Here is a 14,974-nt window from a genome sequence, read left to right on the forward strand (position 1 = left end):
TGGCTTCCATCTCCCAATCTGCGAGCATAACTGCGCATAATTTTAAAAACTGTATGGAGGCGGTCGCCGGATGGATGGTCAAGAACTTCCTTAAGTTGAATGTGGAGAAAACTGAGGTCCTCATTTTTGGGGGCAAAAGTGAGATCTGGTGTATGGATTGGTGGCCGTCTGTCCTTGGGGCCTGTCCTCTGCCGACATTTTCTGCCCGCAACCTTGGGATCATATTGGACACCTCCCTTTCTCTGGATAAGCAGATCAGTAGGACTGTGTCCACCTGTTGCAATGCTCTGAGGATTTTAAGAAAAATCACTCACTATCTCTCCCCTGAGGCACGCAAACAGGTAGCAATAGCGGTCATTGCCTCCAGACCGGACTATTGCAATGCCCTATATCTTGGCATTAGCAGTGGTCTGATCCAGCGCCTCCAGAACGTGCAGAATGTGGCTGCCCGGTTTGTTGTAGGTGCTGCTAAACGTTCCTCGGGCACTACCATCAGAAAAGACCTGCACTGGCTTCCCATGCAGGCAAGGATTAATTTCAAGGCTTTATGCCTTACTCATCGTGCCCTAAATGAATCTGGACTGGAGGCTATTCGTGCCCTGGTGGCTCATTATGTCCCTGGGAGAACACTCTGCTCTTCCAGCAAAAACTTGCTTACTGTCCCCCGTATAGCCAAGGTCAGGTGGGGAGGAAGGTCCTTTCGCTTCCTTGCGCGCAGACTTTGGAATACGCTCCCTAATGACCTCAAGGTGATTTCCTCTCACACTCAGTTCCGTAAGGCACTCAAGACTTGGTTATTCCAAGAAGCCTATCTCTAATTCCCCTCCTGGTTGATATTCGAGCTCTCTGGTTACCATCTTCAGCGCCTTGATGCCAACGAGTTTAGTTGCGCTCTTTGTATACAAATTTCCATTAATAATCATAATAATAATAAGCCCACTCAGTTGAACAAAGCCACAGCCCTAAGACTATAAGAGCACTGAATTTGTTTTTCACTTTAGATACTACAGTTGGAGAGACAACTCAAATGAATCTCTCAAACCACCAAAATATGAACAGATTTACACTGTAGACTTAACATGTTATGTACCGCGCCCAACCACAAAATTATTTGAGTCGATGCTAATAGTACATTTGTGTTCCAGACAGTAACAGACCCGCTGAAGGAGACTGAGTAAGGAAAGAAACAAAGTCAAAGGGGCTACTGTGGATAACTAGATTTACGGTCAAAGTGAACAGCACTGGCATGCATAAACAAATATGGGAGTCCCACCAGCAATCAACTCAATGTACCTCAAACCCTAGCAGATACATTTAATTACGTTCAATGACTTGAATACTCCTACTACATTAAGAAGCATCTCAAACCCAAGCATGAGAAAATAAGAATGACTAAATAGCCGAAGTACCACTAGGGTCACTAATTCAAGATATAACCCAAACCACTTGGGACTATCGAGCTATGCAGGGCATCATATCACGTCGATATCTGCTCAGTCTTAAATTCTTATCCAATGTTAACAAAATCTGTTAACTCACAATTGGGATGGAGAGTCAAGAAAAATGACAGGTCTCCAGTAATTGTCCCAACAGTGTTTAGCACCACCTGCACAATTAATATATCTAAAATATGTATAGAAAATCGACACACTAAGTAGAGACAGTCCCACACTAGAATGACTACCCCAAACACAAATGATCTCCCAGCTTTCCTGACACCAGCCAGGAATATGGATCCTCGTTTTAAATAAAACACAACTACAACAAAGTCTTATAGCAGTACAGAAGTCAACACAGTGATGTTCAGCAAACTCATGTAATCTCTGACGGTTAGACTAAAAATAAACAAAATTATGGCAACATTGTTAAGAACTCAGATCAGCTTGGGACTCACAGAGTAATCAGGAAAGGCAACCCCTGAAATAGAAAGCACATTTTAAGCTCAACAGTCTGCAAGACTGGGTCATATACAAGAGAAGGCACAGCAAACTTTGAAATGACCGGCACTGAGATAAAAGAACATAATGACTAAAATATCTACACAACACCGCATTTTATAATGCCACACAGAGGAAAATACCAAAAATATTTACCATCTGGTTCTTTATGTACCACCTGAACCTGATAACGACAACGGAACAAAAAAATAAAACATCAAAGCACGGGCAAAACAGATTCCAAGGTCAAACTAACAAATAAAAAATAGTTGAGCAACCAATGAGCTTCTTCTAGTTTCCCTTGTAGACTATGAGGTCTGGGGGACCTTCCATCAACCAATAGGCATTTGTACTTTTCTAATAACTTGCATTGGTTTACCAACCATTTTAGAATTGGGCACTAAACACATCAATGTTGTCTGTTTTTGCAAAAACTCAACAGTGAACTCAATATGCCCCCATAGAATTACCATTATTCTGCACCATTCAAACATAGAAACTCAAAGTTCAGGTATTGCATGTATCTACATAGCCTTCTGCATGTTATAGCAACCAGGCTGCAGCCTCGCTGCCTCAGGGTCACCCTACCGATAAGCAGGATGTCTCGGACAAATGATAGAACTGTAGTAAATGTAACTGAGGGGGTCCTACCTGTAGGAAGCTTGGCTCTTTACATAATGGACCAAAACGAGGTACAGTGTAAAGAGTCCAGGCAAACCCCAGTTGGTTTACAGAGGCACAAATGATAACCCAAATGCTCTTTTGTAACAGTATGGGTGAGCAGTTAGTCTTATCAGAGGGCAGTGCTAAGCTTTTGTTGACACACAAAGGTAATAAATTAGACCCACATTCAAGAATAAATCCAAGACCTATTTAGAAAAATAAGTCAAAGTTTTATATACATTTTGATACCAAGAACTTCGAGAGCTAGTAAGTACTTTTTAAATATCGATTTTAGCAGGTAAGTAAATATTCATGCATAATGATTTCCTATGGGAGAAAAGGCAAAGCTAGCATACAGATATTTACAGTCTGTTTCCGGGTTCCTCCTTCGGGACAGCGTCGTAGTGGGAAAAGGCAGGGGCGGCTCCTCCATGTTTCAGAGGAGCGTCATCCCACTGCTTTCTTCCAGTGAAAGAAGCAGAAACATAAAATGCTATTATAAGTACCATTTTATGTTTCTGCTTCTCACACTACGAGAAAGCAGATGGGTTTGGTTGGAGGTGGCGGTCCTGCTGTAGGAAAAGGGAGGAGTGGCTTGCCCACTCAGAGGGCACTGGCTGTTTGGTTGACCCCAGGGCCGACCAAACTAGTCATACACACTCTGTCTTTTCTCCATGTAGGCTGTACGCAGCCTACATGGAGAAAATGGCCTCCCCATAGATGCCTGTGTGGTCGGCATCCTAGCCAATCACAACTCTGCCATTAAAGAATTGTGATTGGTTTAGGGGAGGGAAGGGAAGCTGCCTGCTCCCAGTGAGAAGCAGATACGATGCTGGGCCTCAAAGGTAAGATAACTTTAAAAATATATATATATCTATATTTGGGGCCAGCCCAATTGCTAGCTGCTCTGTGAACAATCCCTTTGCTCAAAGACTGTTTCTGAGGACCAACTTAAAAAGGATGTTTCAAACAGAACAGGTCTAAACAGGTTCGTAATCCAGTGGATCCTTATCTTGCATCTGGAAAATGTGTATAAAAGTGGGATCCACAAGCCTCCACTTTGTTCCAGAACTGAATTTATTTTTGATCAAGGAAAGCAGTGCCCTGCAGAGTTCTCGAAGAGCTGCTGTGCAACTAGGGCTTGTGTCTGGTTAAACATTCAGTCTCCCAGAGATGAAGAGGATAATCATCTGACGTTTGCACTTTCTGCTGGAGAAGCGGAGGGCTTGCCTGAAGTGCCTTGAAGCCTGCCTGCTGAGCCGAGACTTAAGAAGCATACCTGGCCCTGCTGGAAGAAAGATTGTCTATTTGAATAAGCCTAGAATGTTCCTGTAATGTGAAGCACCCAGAAAAACGGACTCTCCCAGATATCGAAGCTGGGAGCAACCTGTGCCATGAAGGGTTCCCCCACCCCAGTCTGTTTGTCTGGCTCCTGTGTGAGCCACACTAAAAAAATGAGAACGGAAGCTCCACGGCAAGGCCGGGCAGTCTGCTGCGGGCTTGAAAGACTGGGGCTGTAGCTGGTGACATGGCCAGAAGTGGAGCCATGGTGCTACTGAAGCAGCAAGCCCTCATCAGCCCGAAGGCTGCAATAGCTGGAAGGTCACCACTGCAGATGATTAATTCGCCATATCAGAACTCTTGTCTGTAACGGCCAGGAAGGTCACAGATGCTGAAAATGTAGGTTGCCACAGAGAACTGCCTCACCAATCTCATCCTGCAAACACTGTCCAAAGGCAAAACTGACATCATTGCCCCCTCATGAAAGCAGCCACTGCTGGTGAGGGCAGGAGCATGAACCACAATAACCACACTCTGCAGCCATATCAATAAGCAGCAGGTAAAATTGGACTTCGCCTGCTCCCAGGACAAGAGATTAAAATGTGAATACAAGTCTGAGGCTTGCACTTGAGAATTTTGCCAGAGGCATAAAAAACATTGCATATGACCTCAGTGAGAATCAGTCACTGCCAGCACCTGCACATGCTAGATGCCTGAATCATAGTGTGTTAGAATTCCCACATCAATTTGGAAAAGTGACTTTGGCCTAGGGACAAGGAATGCACTGCTTGTCAAAATGCAACATTAGCTTTATTAGTACCTGGTTGGCTCACAAACATAAAACCCATGTCTAGATGATAGAAAACAGATGTTGCAGCCCACACGAGCATATTAGTCTTTGTAAGAAATTGTTTTATGTATAGCTCTATGCAATGATTTTTAATTAAGTATGCAAATAAATAAACTTTGAACAGATGGTGCAGCTCAGGCCTCACAGAAACCTGGTTCACAGATGCAACAGGTCACTGGCCTTGGTAGCTGGCTCTAGAGACCACAAAAACAGTTTCCATAAGCATGCCTCATGGACCTCACAAATGTCATCTAAGTAAGGCCATACTGATTTAATCCATGTCAGTAGTTCATTTCAGTGAGTTGTCACAGTGTCATTCTTCTAGCTAAAGGACATCAACCTGAATTGATTGTGCTCTTGCTATTGGCTGAGGGTTTGTCTTAACAACAGACCTGGGGACTCTTTAGTCACTGCACAACCTCAGCTCAAAGATCACATCGTGAAACCACAATCATTAAGAAACACTACAATCCTCAAGAAGGCTTAATCATACCAAGGTCCAATATTATGTTTAGCTTCCTTTGATGCTATCCATGACCTTCCCAATAGCAGATCAATGTAGTTTTCACAACCTTGCTATCCTAATGTAGGACATGGATTCAGAGCATTTAATGGCACTGTAATTTTCGATTCCTGGCTCCCTGGTTTTAGACTTTGTGAACGAGTCTCACCTTTCTGTGAATAAGGACTAACTGCTAACCACCAGTGTACTTTTTTCCAGATAACATCTGATGCTGGGCAACTAAGTAAGAGGCTTTGGGCTGGCTATGTGCACACACGTGTGTGTGAGCTGAACACAAGATTGCGTCCAGCTCAGCCTGGTATCAGGGATTGTTGCTGATCTGGTGGTGTAGACCTTAGACTGTGAGTGGGCATACATAGTGTACATCTATATTGATTCCTGAAAAAACTGTGTAATCACTCAATTGTACCTTAGGGGTGAAATCTGCACCACCGCACAGTTTCAACATACTTAAACCTAGAGATATTGTCAGATGTGAAACCTAGGAAAAGCATGTACACCAAGTGCAGATCCACTGTCACTTTTGAATGTCTATAATTTGAAGAATTACCATATTTCGTTGCATCACATTTCAGGACTTTGTACCTCTACTGGGCCAATTTGATAAATCCTCTGGCTAACAGAATTAAAGGCATCCCCACACAGAGAGACAGAGCTTTGTCCAGTTCCTGGTAAAGTAAGGGGTGGGGGGAAATTGGGCAAGTTCAAGCCTATGAAAACAAAGAAGGAAGGCCATGGATCTAAACACAAGAGGGGGGCTCCCTGTTGAAGAACAGATGGGAAAGGATTAGACAATTGTGTCAGGGGCAGGGCCAAGGCTCCCAGGGAAAGTCTTTCCAGAGATGACTTCAATTCACCATCTTTAAATGTCCCAGAATGCTGTGCAGGAAAGTTGAGGCAGGGTAAACCGATGATGTGGAATGAAGGATCAAGTTCATTACCTGTTGATTTTAAAATAAAAAATCAATCAGGTAGCTGACCACTTATTTTCTCGACAACTGCACGAGTGGTTATATCAACGTAAATCATTGTGAGCACAATGGTACCCATGCTGTGACATGCGCTACTAGGGTCTGTAAATAATTTAAAACTGTGCCTCTCCCCTACGAGGTATGTAGTAGTTCTTTTCTCTCCTTTCATTCTCAAAACTTCTTAAGTAGCCTGCATGGTCTATTCTAATGCCTCCTGATCATGATGTGTCCTCACTGGTCTGGCCTTTCCTCCTTCTCCACCATTTCCTCTCCTGCTATTAAAAGTAACATTGTGGTCAGTTACCAAGTTTATGTCACTGAGGCTGTAAGGGGCTTTATTGCCCAGGTGATTAGATATATGAATCTCTACTTGGACTTCTGGATAAATATTCTAAATCCGGATGGGACGTAGAAACCACAATCACACCTTTTATACAGGCATAAAAGAACAAGTTACTTACCTTTGGTAACAATATACCTGTAAGAGACATAGGTTAGTTATGGATTCCTCATCTTAGAATTACCCCAAGGCGTCAGTCTGGATCCAGAGAATGTGTTTGTCAGCAGTACCCCTGTGCGTCGAGAGGTGGAGTTGGTCGACTCTGCGTTAGTCATTGGTGTTGTGGTCGCCAGGATGACGTTGCAGTATCTACTTAAGAAGGCGCCCTCTCGTGGGACGTCAGTTCTTTACACAACACTCCACGCCAGAAGCGCAGAGCCATGCAGACACTGACCACTGGTGCACAAAACTAGGGCACTGAAAGGGAATCCTTAACCCAGTAAGTCAGTTCGCAGAAAGGGGAGGATGGGAGGGGGTGAGGAATCTATAACTAACCTATATCTCTTAGAGATATATCGTTACCGAAGGTAAGAAACTTGTTCATCTGAAAGAGACAATTAGTTATGGATTTCTCACCTTAGAATAGATACCCATACCAACCCCATAGGTGGGTTTGCGAACTAAGTTCACATCAGAAAGTCCTGAAGAACTGAACTGCCAAAGAAGCAGTCTCTTCAGACTTGGATGTCCAGGCAAGTGTTTGGTAAACGTGTGCAGTGAAGCCCACGTAGCTGCCTGGCAGATGTCATGAAGGTAGACTCCATGTCCCAAAGCAGTAGTGGCTGCCGTCGCCCTGGTGGAATCGGCACACAGTCCAACTGGAGGTTCCTTTTTCGCTACAGAGTAGCAGATTTTGATACATAGAACAACCCATCAGGAGATGGTCCGTTTTTTGCATGGCCCGACCTTTCTGGGCGCCCACATAGCCAAAGAGCTGATCATCCATCCGGAATTGTTTTGTGTGATCCAGATAGAATAAAAGAGCACGTTTTGGATCCAGGCGGTGGAGCCTATCCTCCTCTTTAGAAGGATGCAGGGGCGCGAAAAAGGTGGGCAGAGTGATGGTCTGTCCTATGTGGAAGGAGGTAACCACTTTGGGAAGGAAATAAGGCCTAGTGCGAAGGATAACTTTGTCAGGATGAACAGCCAGGAAAGGAGGCTTATAAGAAAGGGCTTGAAGCTGACTCACCTTGCGAGCAGTAGTGATAGCAACCAGAAAGGCAATCTAAGAGTCAGAAGCCTGAGAGGATAGTTATGTAACAGCTCAAAGGAAGTGCACATAAGATAGGTGAGAACCAGGTTCAAGTCCCACTGGGGTATCACTGGGGTATCACGAAAAGAGTTGGAGGAAACAAGCGAGTGATGCCCTTAAAGAAGAGATTTACAATAGGGGGCTTGAAAGGAGAAGGCTAGTCAAGCAGCCGAAGGAAGGCTAAAATGGCAGAGAGATAGCCTTTTAGAGTGCCCAGAGCAGAGCCCTGCTGGGCCAAAGAAAGAATGAAGAAGGGAACCTCTGAAAGGGGTGCAGAAAGCGGATCAGCAGCATTTGCTGCGCACCATGCAACAAATTTGTTCCATCTAAAGGCATCTACTGTTTTGGTGGAGGGACGCCTGGCTGCCAAGATAACATTACAGACTTCCGGAGAAAGGTTCTGGTGGAGGACCGTACCCTGCTGCGTCAGAAGCTCCTCCCGAAGAGGCAGTCTGATCGGAGGATCGATGGCCATGTGTAATAGCACGGGATACCAGACTCTTCGTGCCCAATCCGGAGCCACAAGAATGACTTGAGCCCTGTCACGCTTGATCTTCTTTAGCACTCTGGGCAGACGTGGTATAGGCGGAAAGACATATAGAAGACCGCAACTCAACTGGCAATGAAAAGCATCACTGTTAGACCCGTCAGCCTTAGGGTGGTCTCCCCAACATTTTTGCCCTTTTTGCCTCCCATTTTTACCTTAAATTTTGTTGGACTTAGGACTCTAGGTGCCTCACCACTGCTAAACAGTGCTGAGGTGCAGGTGCTCTCCCCTAAAACATTGTGAGGCTGACATATCTGCCACAAGCCACTGCTACCGCAGTAAGGCTAATCTTCCATAGGCTAATATTGGGAACCTCCCCTTATGGGATAACTTCTGACAGGGACCTAATAAGTCTGTCATGTTTGGTCTGGTTGGACTCGGGGCGGGGAACCCTTTCCAATGATATATAGGGTTTGGGCATTACTACGATAGGGATCCCACTTTTATAAAGCGGACCTTTTCCTGCCTACACTTAGATTAGGCTCTGCAGACTCCCCCCTCCCCTCTGCATACTGATAGCCTGCCTGGGTTGGGAGGTGGGAGTGGTGATTCACATCTTCTTCCCTGGGATGAGCTGTGATGGGCTGCCACTGTAGCCTTAACGGCCTGTCTCTCTTCACTGTGACAGCTAGGTCAGGGAAGGGAGAGAACATATCAGCACTCCCTGGACTCTTCCAGAAGCCCCTGCCCCCAGACCCTTCCAGAGACTTCCACCACTTTCTAGCCCCTGGACTGTAGTATATATAAGGGAGGGCCCTGGCCTCACATTATTGTTACACTGCTGGACCTGGAAGAATCCCTGCTGGAGTGAGGACTGCTTCGCAAGAGGATTGCCACTGGGAAGGAGGCTGACTGCTCCAAGGAACTGCTGCCCCACAACCTGCTTAGCTGCCCTACTGTCTGCTGATCCTGCCCTGCATGGGAGACTGCAACATCACCACCAGAGTGTCTCCACAACATCCCAAAGGAACTACTTTTCTTTGAAACACATTGTAAAGAGTCTTCAACCTTTTAAAGATTGCCTTTTTGGGACTGCACCTTTTTTAAGCTAAAGGAAACTACCTGTCCTTGGACCACAGCGTTTTAAAGACTGCCCTTTGGAACAGCAACAACACACTCAAGATTTGCCCTGCAATGCTGTGCCTGCCCTCAGCACTGCTTGCCCCGTGATCCTCCCAAGGGCTCTGTGATTGCCTCTGCTTCTGGCGCAAGCCGACTGAAACTGGCCCGGAGGTCACCGCCACTGGGACCGGATCGCGCTGTGTAGCGCTGAGAAGGGAAGCGCTGTGTGGCAGGAGGCTCCGTCGATTCCCCGGACTTAGAGGCACTGTTAAGCGATGGGCTAAAGGAACGCTGTGTGGCCGTGACCCCCACCCGTGCAGCGCCTGAGGCCCCAGGGGGAGAGGAGCCTCGCACCCGCACCCGCGCCCGCAATCACCACCCCAGGAAACGCCTCAGTGCAACCAGGCTGCTGTGAGGGGGCGGGGTGCAGGTTGGCGGGTACCTGGAGTGTGAGCTTTTTGCTTGGCTGGGAACAGTCCTTCACTGACCGGCCTACGGGGGCATAATTACTTGGCAATTGACACTGGGGCATTCTTTAGCATTACTAGCAGCGCCTGGGCAGCCGCACTTCCTACTCTGGGAGCATCACTTCTATGAGAGGCACACTTACTACGCTACAAGAGAACTTTGGCCTAAGAACCTTCCCCCAGTGAATTTTGACCATAAGAACCTACCTCACTGTGAGAAAGACATTACCAGCAGGAGCCCTTGGCACACCAGAGCTTTTGGTGATTTGATCAGGACTGGGAACTGGATTCATTCTTATTGATTATTGATCTTGCTTGGAAACTGGAATCCTTTTTATTATTGATCTTGCCTGGAGCTTGATTTACCTTCTTTTGGTTTCGCATATCTTTTAGATAAACAAAACTGGTGTGGTGTTCCTTTTGTGAGTGTTTTTACTGTGTCATCGCAGTTGTGTGTTGCACAAATACTTTACACATTGCCTCTGGAGTTACGCCTTTGCTGCTCTGCGCCAAGCTACCAGGTCGGAAGCGGTGGTCCCTACTCTGACTAGGGTGCATACCCCAGCCAACTATAGACCCCGGTTCTAACAATCACCTAGCGAGTGCCGCTTTGGAAATTCCAACACACAGAACTGCTGACATTGAGTGTTCTCTTCGGTGGCGAATAGATCTAACCAAGGCTCTCCCCAGTGGGGAAAGAGACCTTGCACCACCTCCGAGTGAAGACGCCATTCGTGATCCATCATGCACCTGTGGCTGAGTTTGTCTGCCCTTTCGTTCAGTGAACCCGCTAGGTGTTGAACCACCAGGCATATGCCCTGATGTTCCAGCCATGTCCAAAGGCAAAGAGCCTCTTGACATAGGGTCCATGACTCCACCCCGCCCTGTATGTTGCAGGTCCACATGGTGGTGGTGTTGTCCGTGAGCACCTACACTACTCTTCCCCAGACAGTGGAACATGCTCCAAGCACCAAAGGAACACAAGGTGCGGGTCCATAACTGACATCAGTTTGTGACAGGAGTCACAAGTCTTGAAGCTGGTTCGAGGACGGGACATACCTGCGTGCACCAGGAGTCGAAGGACTCGAAAAGAAGTCGACAAAAGTTGCAAAAAGAGTCAAAAAGTGACTCGAAGTACGCTCTCTCTGGATCTGTGCTGGCTGACATCAGCGTGCGAGGGCGGCTTCTAAGTAGATACCGCAATGCCATCCCAGCGACCACAACGACGAACGCGGAGTCGACCAACGCCATCTATCGACACACAGGGGGACTGCTGACAAAGAAGTTTGGGGGTAATTTTAAGGTGAGGAATCCATAACTAATTGTCTCTTTCAGATTTTCATGTCAGACCAGCGTATGTCAGGCTTCCCCAATTTCAGTAGTGCAGTACTAAGTGATGAATCAGTCCATGATCTACTAAGAGTTGCCAGTTACGTAAGGTCCTAAAAACCCTACCCAGCAAGGTCATCTCCTTTCCTTGTGTGCACCCCATTTAGTGAGAGGGCACTGGGGCAAGGACATTCACTTATTCAATATTTGATCAAGTCTGGAGCCTTAACAGAAGATAGACATTGTGATCTGTTTAGTGGTTAACTTTGGGAAATATATTGGTTCTCCTTGTGCTTTTTCCCCAAAGGTCAGACTTGCCCCAGCACATCTTTTGTTAAATTTTATATTACTCAGACAATATGATAGCAGCTCTAAATCATGCTCTATATGAACTGCTTACTCTACATTTAATTCAAGATTTTGATTATTATACAAGTGCAGTGCAACACATTGCTAATAACATACTAACCTTACTTCTCTCTTACAGATTCAACTACTTTCCATTAAGAATATTGTGTTTAACATGTCTCATACATGAATAGCAGCTCTCCTCTATAGAGCAGCTAATATTTTGGGTTGCACAGACCAGTCTAACCCAAGGCACATCACACTTCCTCCCAATCAGACCATAGTATAGCGTTCTTTGCACATACACTAAATACATTTCTCATATCCTGAAATCTGGAGTTTTTGGGATATCCAACAGCAATTGCCAATCACTAATATCTCTAAATTGTCCTTGACACACGTTCAAATGGCCAGTCCCAAACAGCACATGCTAAACAAAACCTTTAAACCATCATGTAACGAATTAGAGGCCAAAGCTGTTTACGTGGAAAAGCAATGCTAAAAACTACCATATATATATATATATTATTTTTCTCATGAGAACAGACCAGATCTACCTCATTCTTCAGACACGGATGTCAACACAAAGATTTGTGGGTGACCATGTATGATAATTAAATGCAACAGAATTGTAAGAAATTATATAATGTGCCTACTGTTAAGAGATCATTTAATGAACTATATTTTGTTTCCAGCTTTACAGATAACGTAAAAAGAATAAAATATGTTTAAAAAAAGATAAGCATGCAACACCTTCAAGTGCGTCATATTGTCCTACTGGCATTGTGCTGCAGCTGCATATATACAAAATACTTCATTATGTTTGAGCAATGAAAAATGGTCCCCCCACACCAAAATTAAAATGTAAAGCCTGCCAGCACATTCATCCAAACACAAAGACCTTCCAATGCTTCCACATTATCCTACAAAAGCCACCTTTAAAAGAAAGAATGACAAAACTCTCTATTTCTTCTCAGACAACAAAAAGATACAATCACTTGATGACATTCGTAGGTCACACAAAAGAACCTCCAAATTTATAATGTGCTACAAGTCATACCAACAATGGTAAGCACTATACAAATGCCCACAGCTCAAAATACATCAACGACCCTGGTTGCACAATCACAGTGCAAAGGCAGTGTGGACTTGAGATGTGCTAGAAGTGTTAGAAATGGGGTCTCTAGTTGGCAGTGCTTTGCACCCTGTCCAAGTAGGGACGCTCACTCTAGTCAGGGTAAGGGAGTCACACAGCTAAGATAACTCTGAGGCAATGTGTTAAATATTTGTACCCACACACAGTAATGCAATGAAAATACTACAAAAGGAGTCCATAAAGTTTTGAAACATGGCCAATATTTATCTGAATAAAACAAGAACAAAATGACGAAAATCCAACATATACAAGTCAAAATATCACTATTAAAAGATTAAGCAAGTTTAGTTCATAGAAATCAAAGTCCAGTCCTGTCACTCCCAGGACAGAAGCAGCAAGAAGCAGGCCAGCACAACAAAGTAACAGGCAAAGTGGTAGTTCATCCTTCAGCATCCAACTAGGCTTCCTGGCAGAATGTCCTTAGTTCAGAAGTGTTCTGATTTTGGGGTGTCAGAGATCCAATACTTTGACATCACTCTACCAAATGGCGGCTCCAGCCCAGGAGTGACGCATCTGGTTGGGGAATGGAGAGGGGATCTGCCATTGACCCAATTACGGTTTGTCAGCTACCACTACAGGCCTTTTGCAGTTTCCTTCGAGATGTGGACCTGGTTGGAGAGGTTCCCCTTAAACTGTACCTATTGGAATTTCAGGTCCCGTTGCAGAGCCCGCAAATGCCAATGGGCCTGTGTCACTAAAATTATGAAGGAGACCATAAGGCCCGACAGACTCAGTCAGTCTCTCCGAAATCCAGGATAGAAGCTGAAACATTGGTATCATAGTCTGAATATCCTGGACTTGCAGTTTGAGAGGTTAAGCCCAAAACTGCACAGTGTCCAGAATGGCCCTGATGAAAGGGAACATCTGAAAGGGAATCAGCTATGGCTTCGGCACGTTCGCAGTAAACCCCAGTGAAAGCAGGAGGTCCATCGCAGTCTGGAAGGGGGGAGACGAGTGCCTGGGTCAGCAAGTCGTCAACAGCCAATCGTCGAGGTAGGGAAACACTGGAACCCCTTACCTCGGCCAATGTGCTGAAACCACCGCCATCACCTCAGTAACACCCATGGGGCGCTGGTGAGGCTAAAGGGAAACCTGGCAATCAGAAGTTTTCTTGGCCAGCCATGAAACACATGTAGCGCCTGTGGGCAGGTGGGACAGGGATGTATAATTATGAACCCTGCAAGTCCAACACTACTGTTATATGCCATGTACTATGTTTTGATATGATGTTATACTTTCTTTCTACTTAATAAAGCAAACTCAAGTTTGACCAGCTTCCTGAATTTATTGAGCATACTACAAAATTTGTCGACGAGGACCCTACACAGCAGAACCCATGCAACTGTCTACTTCAAGATTGTTACATCTGCTGCAAGCAATTTTCGAGCATCAATTTCTTGAGGGGATAAAAGCACTCCAGAAGACAATCATCTAGTGGATATTTCAACCACCATCTAGTGGACATTTCAAGCTAAGTCAATATTTCATTATATTGTCATTTGTTTCTATTTATTCCTCCTGTCGCGTATTATTAAGAATCTTTACCGTTTTTTTTCTAATACTGCACGAGTAATTTTTATTCATAGACTTTCATTTGCCTTTCGTTTTACCAAGAAGCACTTTGGGAGTTATTTACATTTGTTTTTACCGCGGCTGTTGAGGTTTCCCCTCTCAAGAACAGCGTGGGTTTGTTTAAACTCCATCTTAAACTGCGACTGTAAATATTCATTTTCTCGTGTACAACGCGTTTTCTGTATTGTGCCGAACATTCTTGGTGTAACTCAATTGAAAATACTGTTTTTGTTTCAAACAAACTCAAAGTCATCTTCAATTTTTTTTTCCTGAAAGATTTTTTGTGTGAGCAAGTTATTTTTATTTGAGGCATTGAACACACACTCCTCTTTCCTCGCGCACTAACTACAGGACGCGCGTCTCTCTCCTCGCGCTCTGAGCTCATCACAGCGAGATCGGAGCATTCTGGTACTCGCGCAAATTAGGTTGGTTCCACCAGGGCTTATTTGGAATGCAATTGAAACTTGGCACCAAAAAACAGGTTATGCTAGTCACATGTGAGGAAGTAAGCACTAAGTGGATCAGTGACTTTCCATCTGTTTTCAGCAACGAATTGGGAGATATCACTGGGTTCAAGCATAAAATAATTGTTACAAAAGGTGCAACTCCAATCAAACAAACTCAGGAGTATCCCCTTCAGCATCAGGGAGGACCTCAATAAAGAACTTTCCTCTCT

This window comes from Lissotriton vulgaris, chromosome 5 (genome assembly GCF_964263255.1).
Source record: "Lissotriton vulgaris chromosome 5, aLisVul1.2, whole genome shotgun sequence".
NCBI classification, from domain to species: domain Eukaryota; kingdom Metazoa; phylum Chordata; class Amphibia; order Caudata; family Salamandridae; genus Lissotriton; species Lissotriton vulgaris.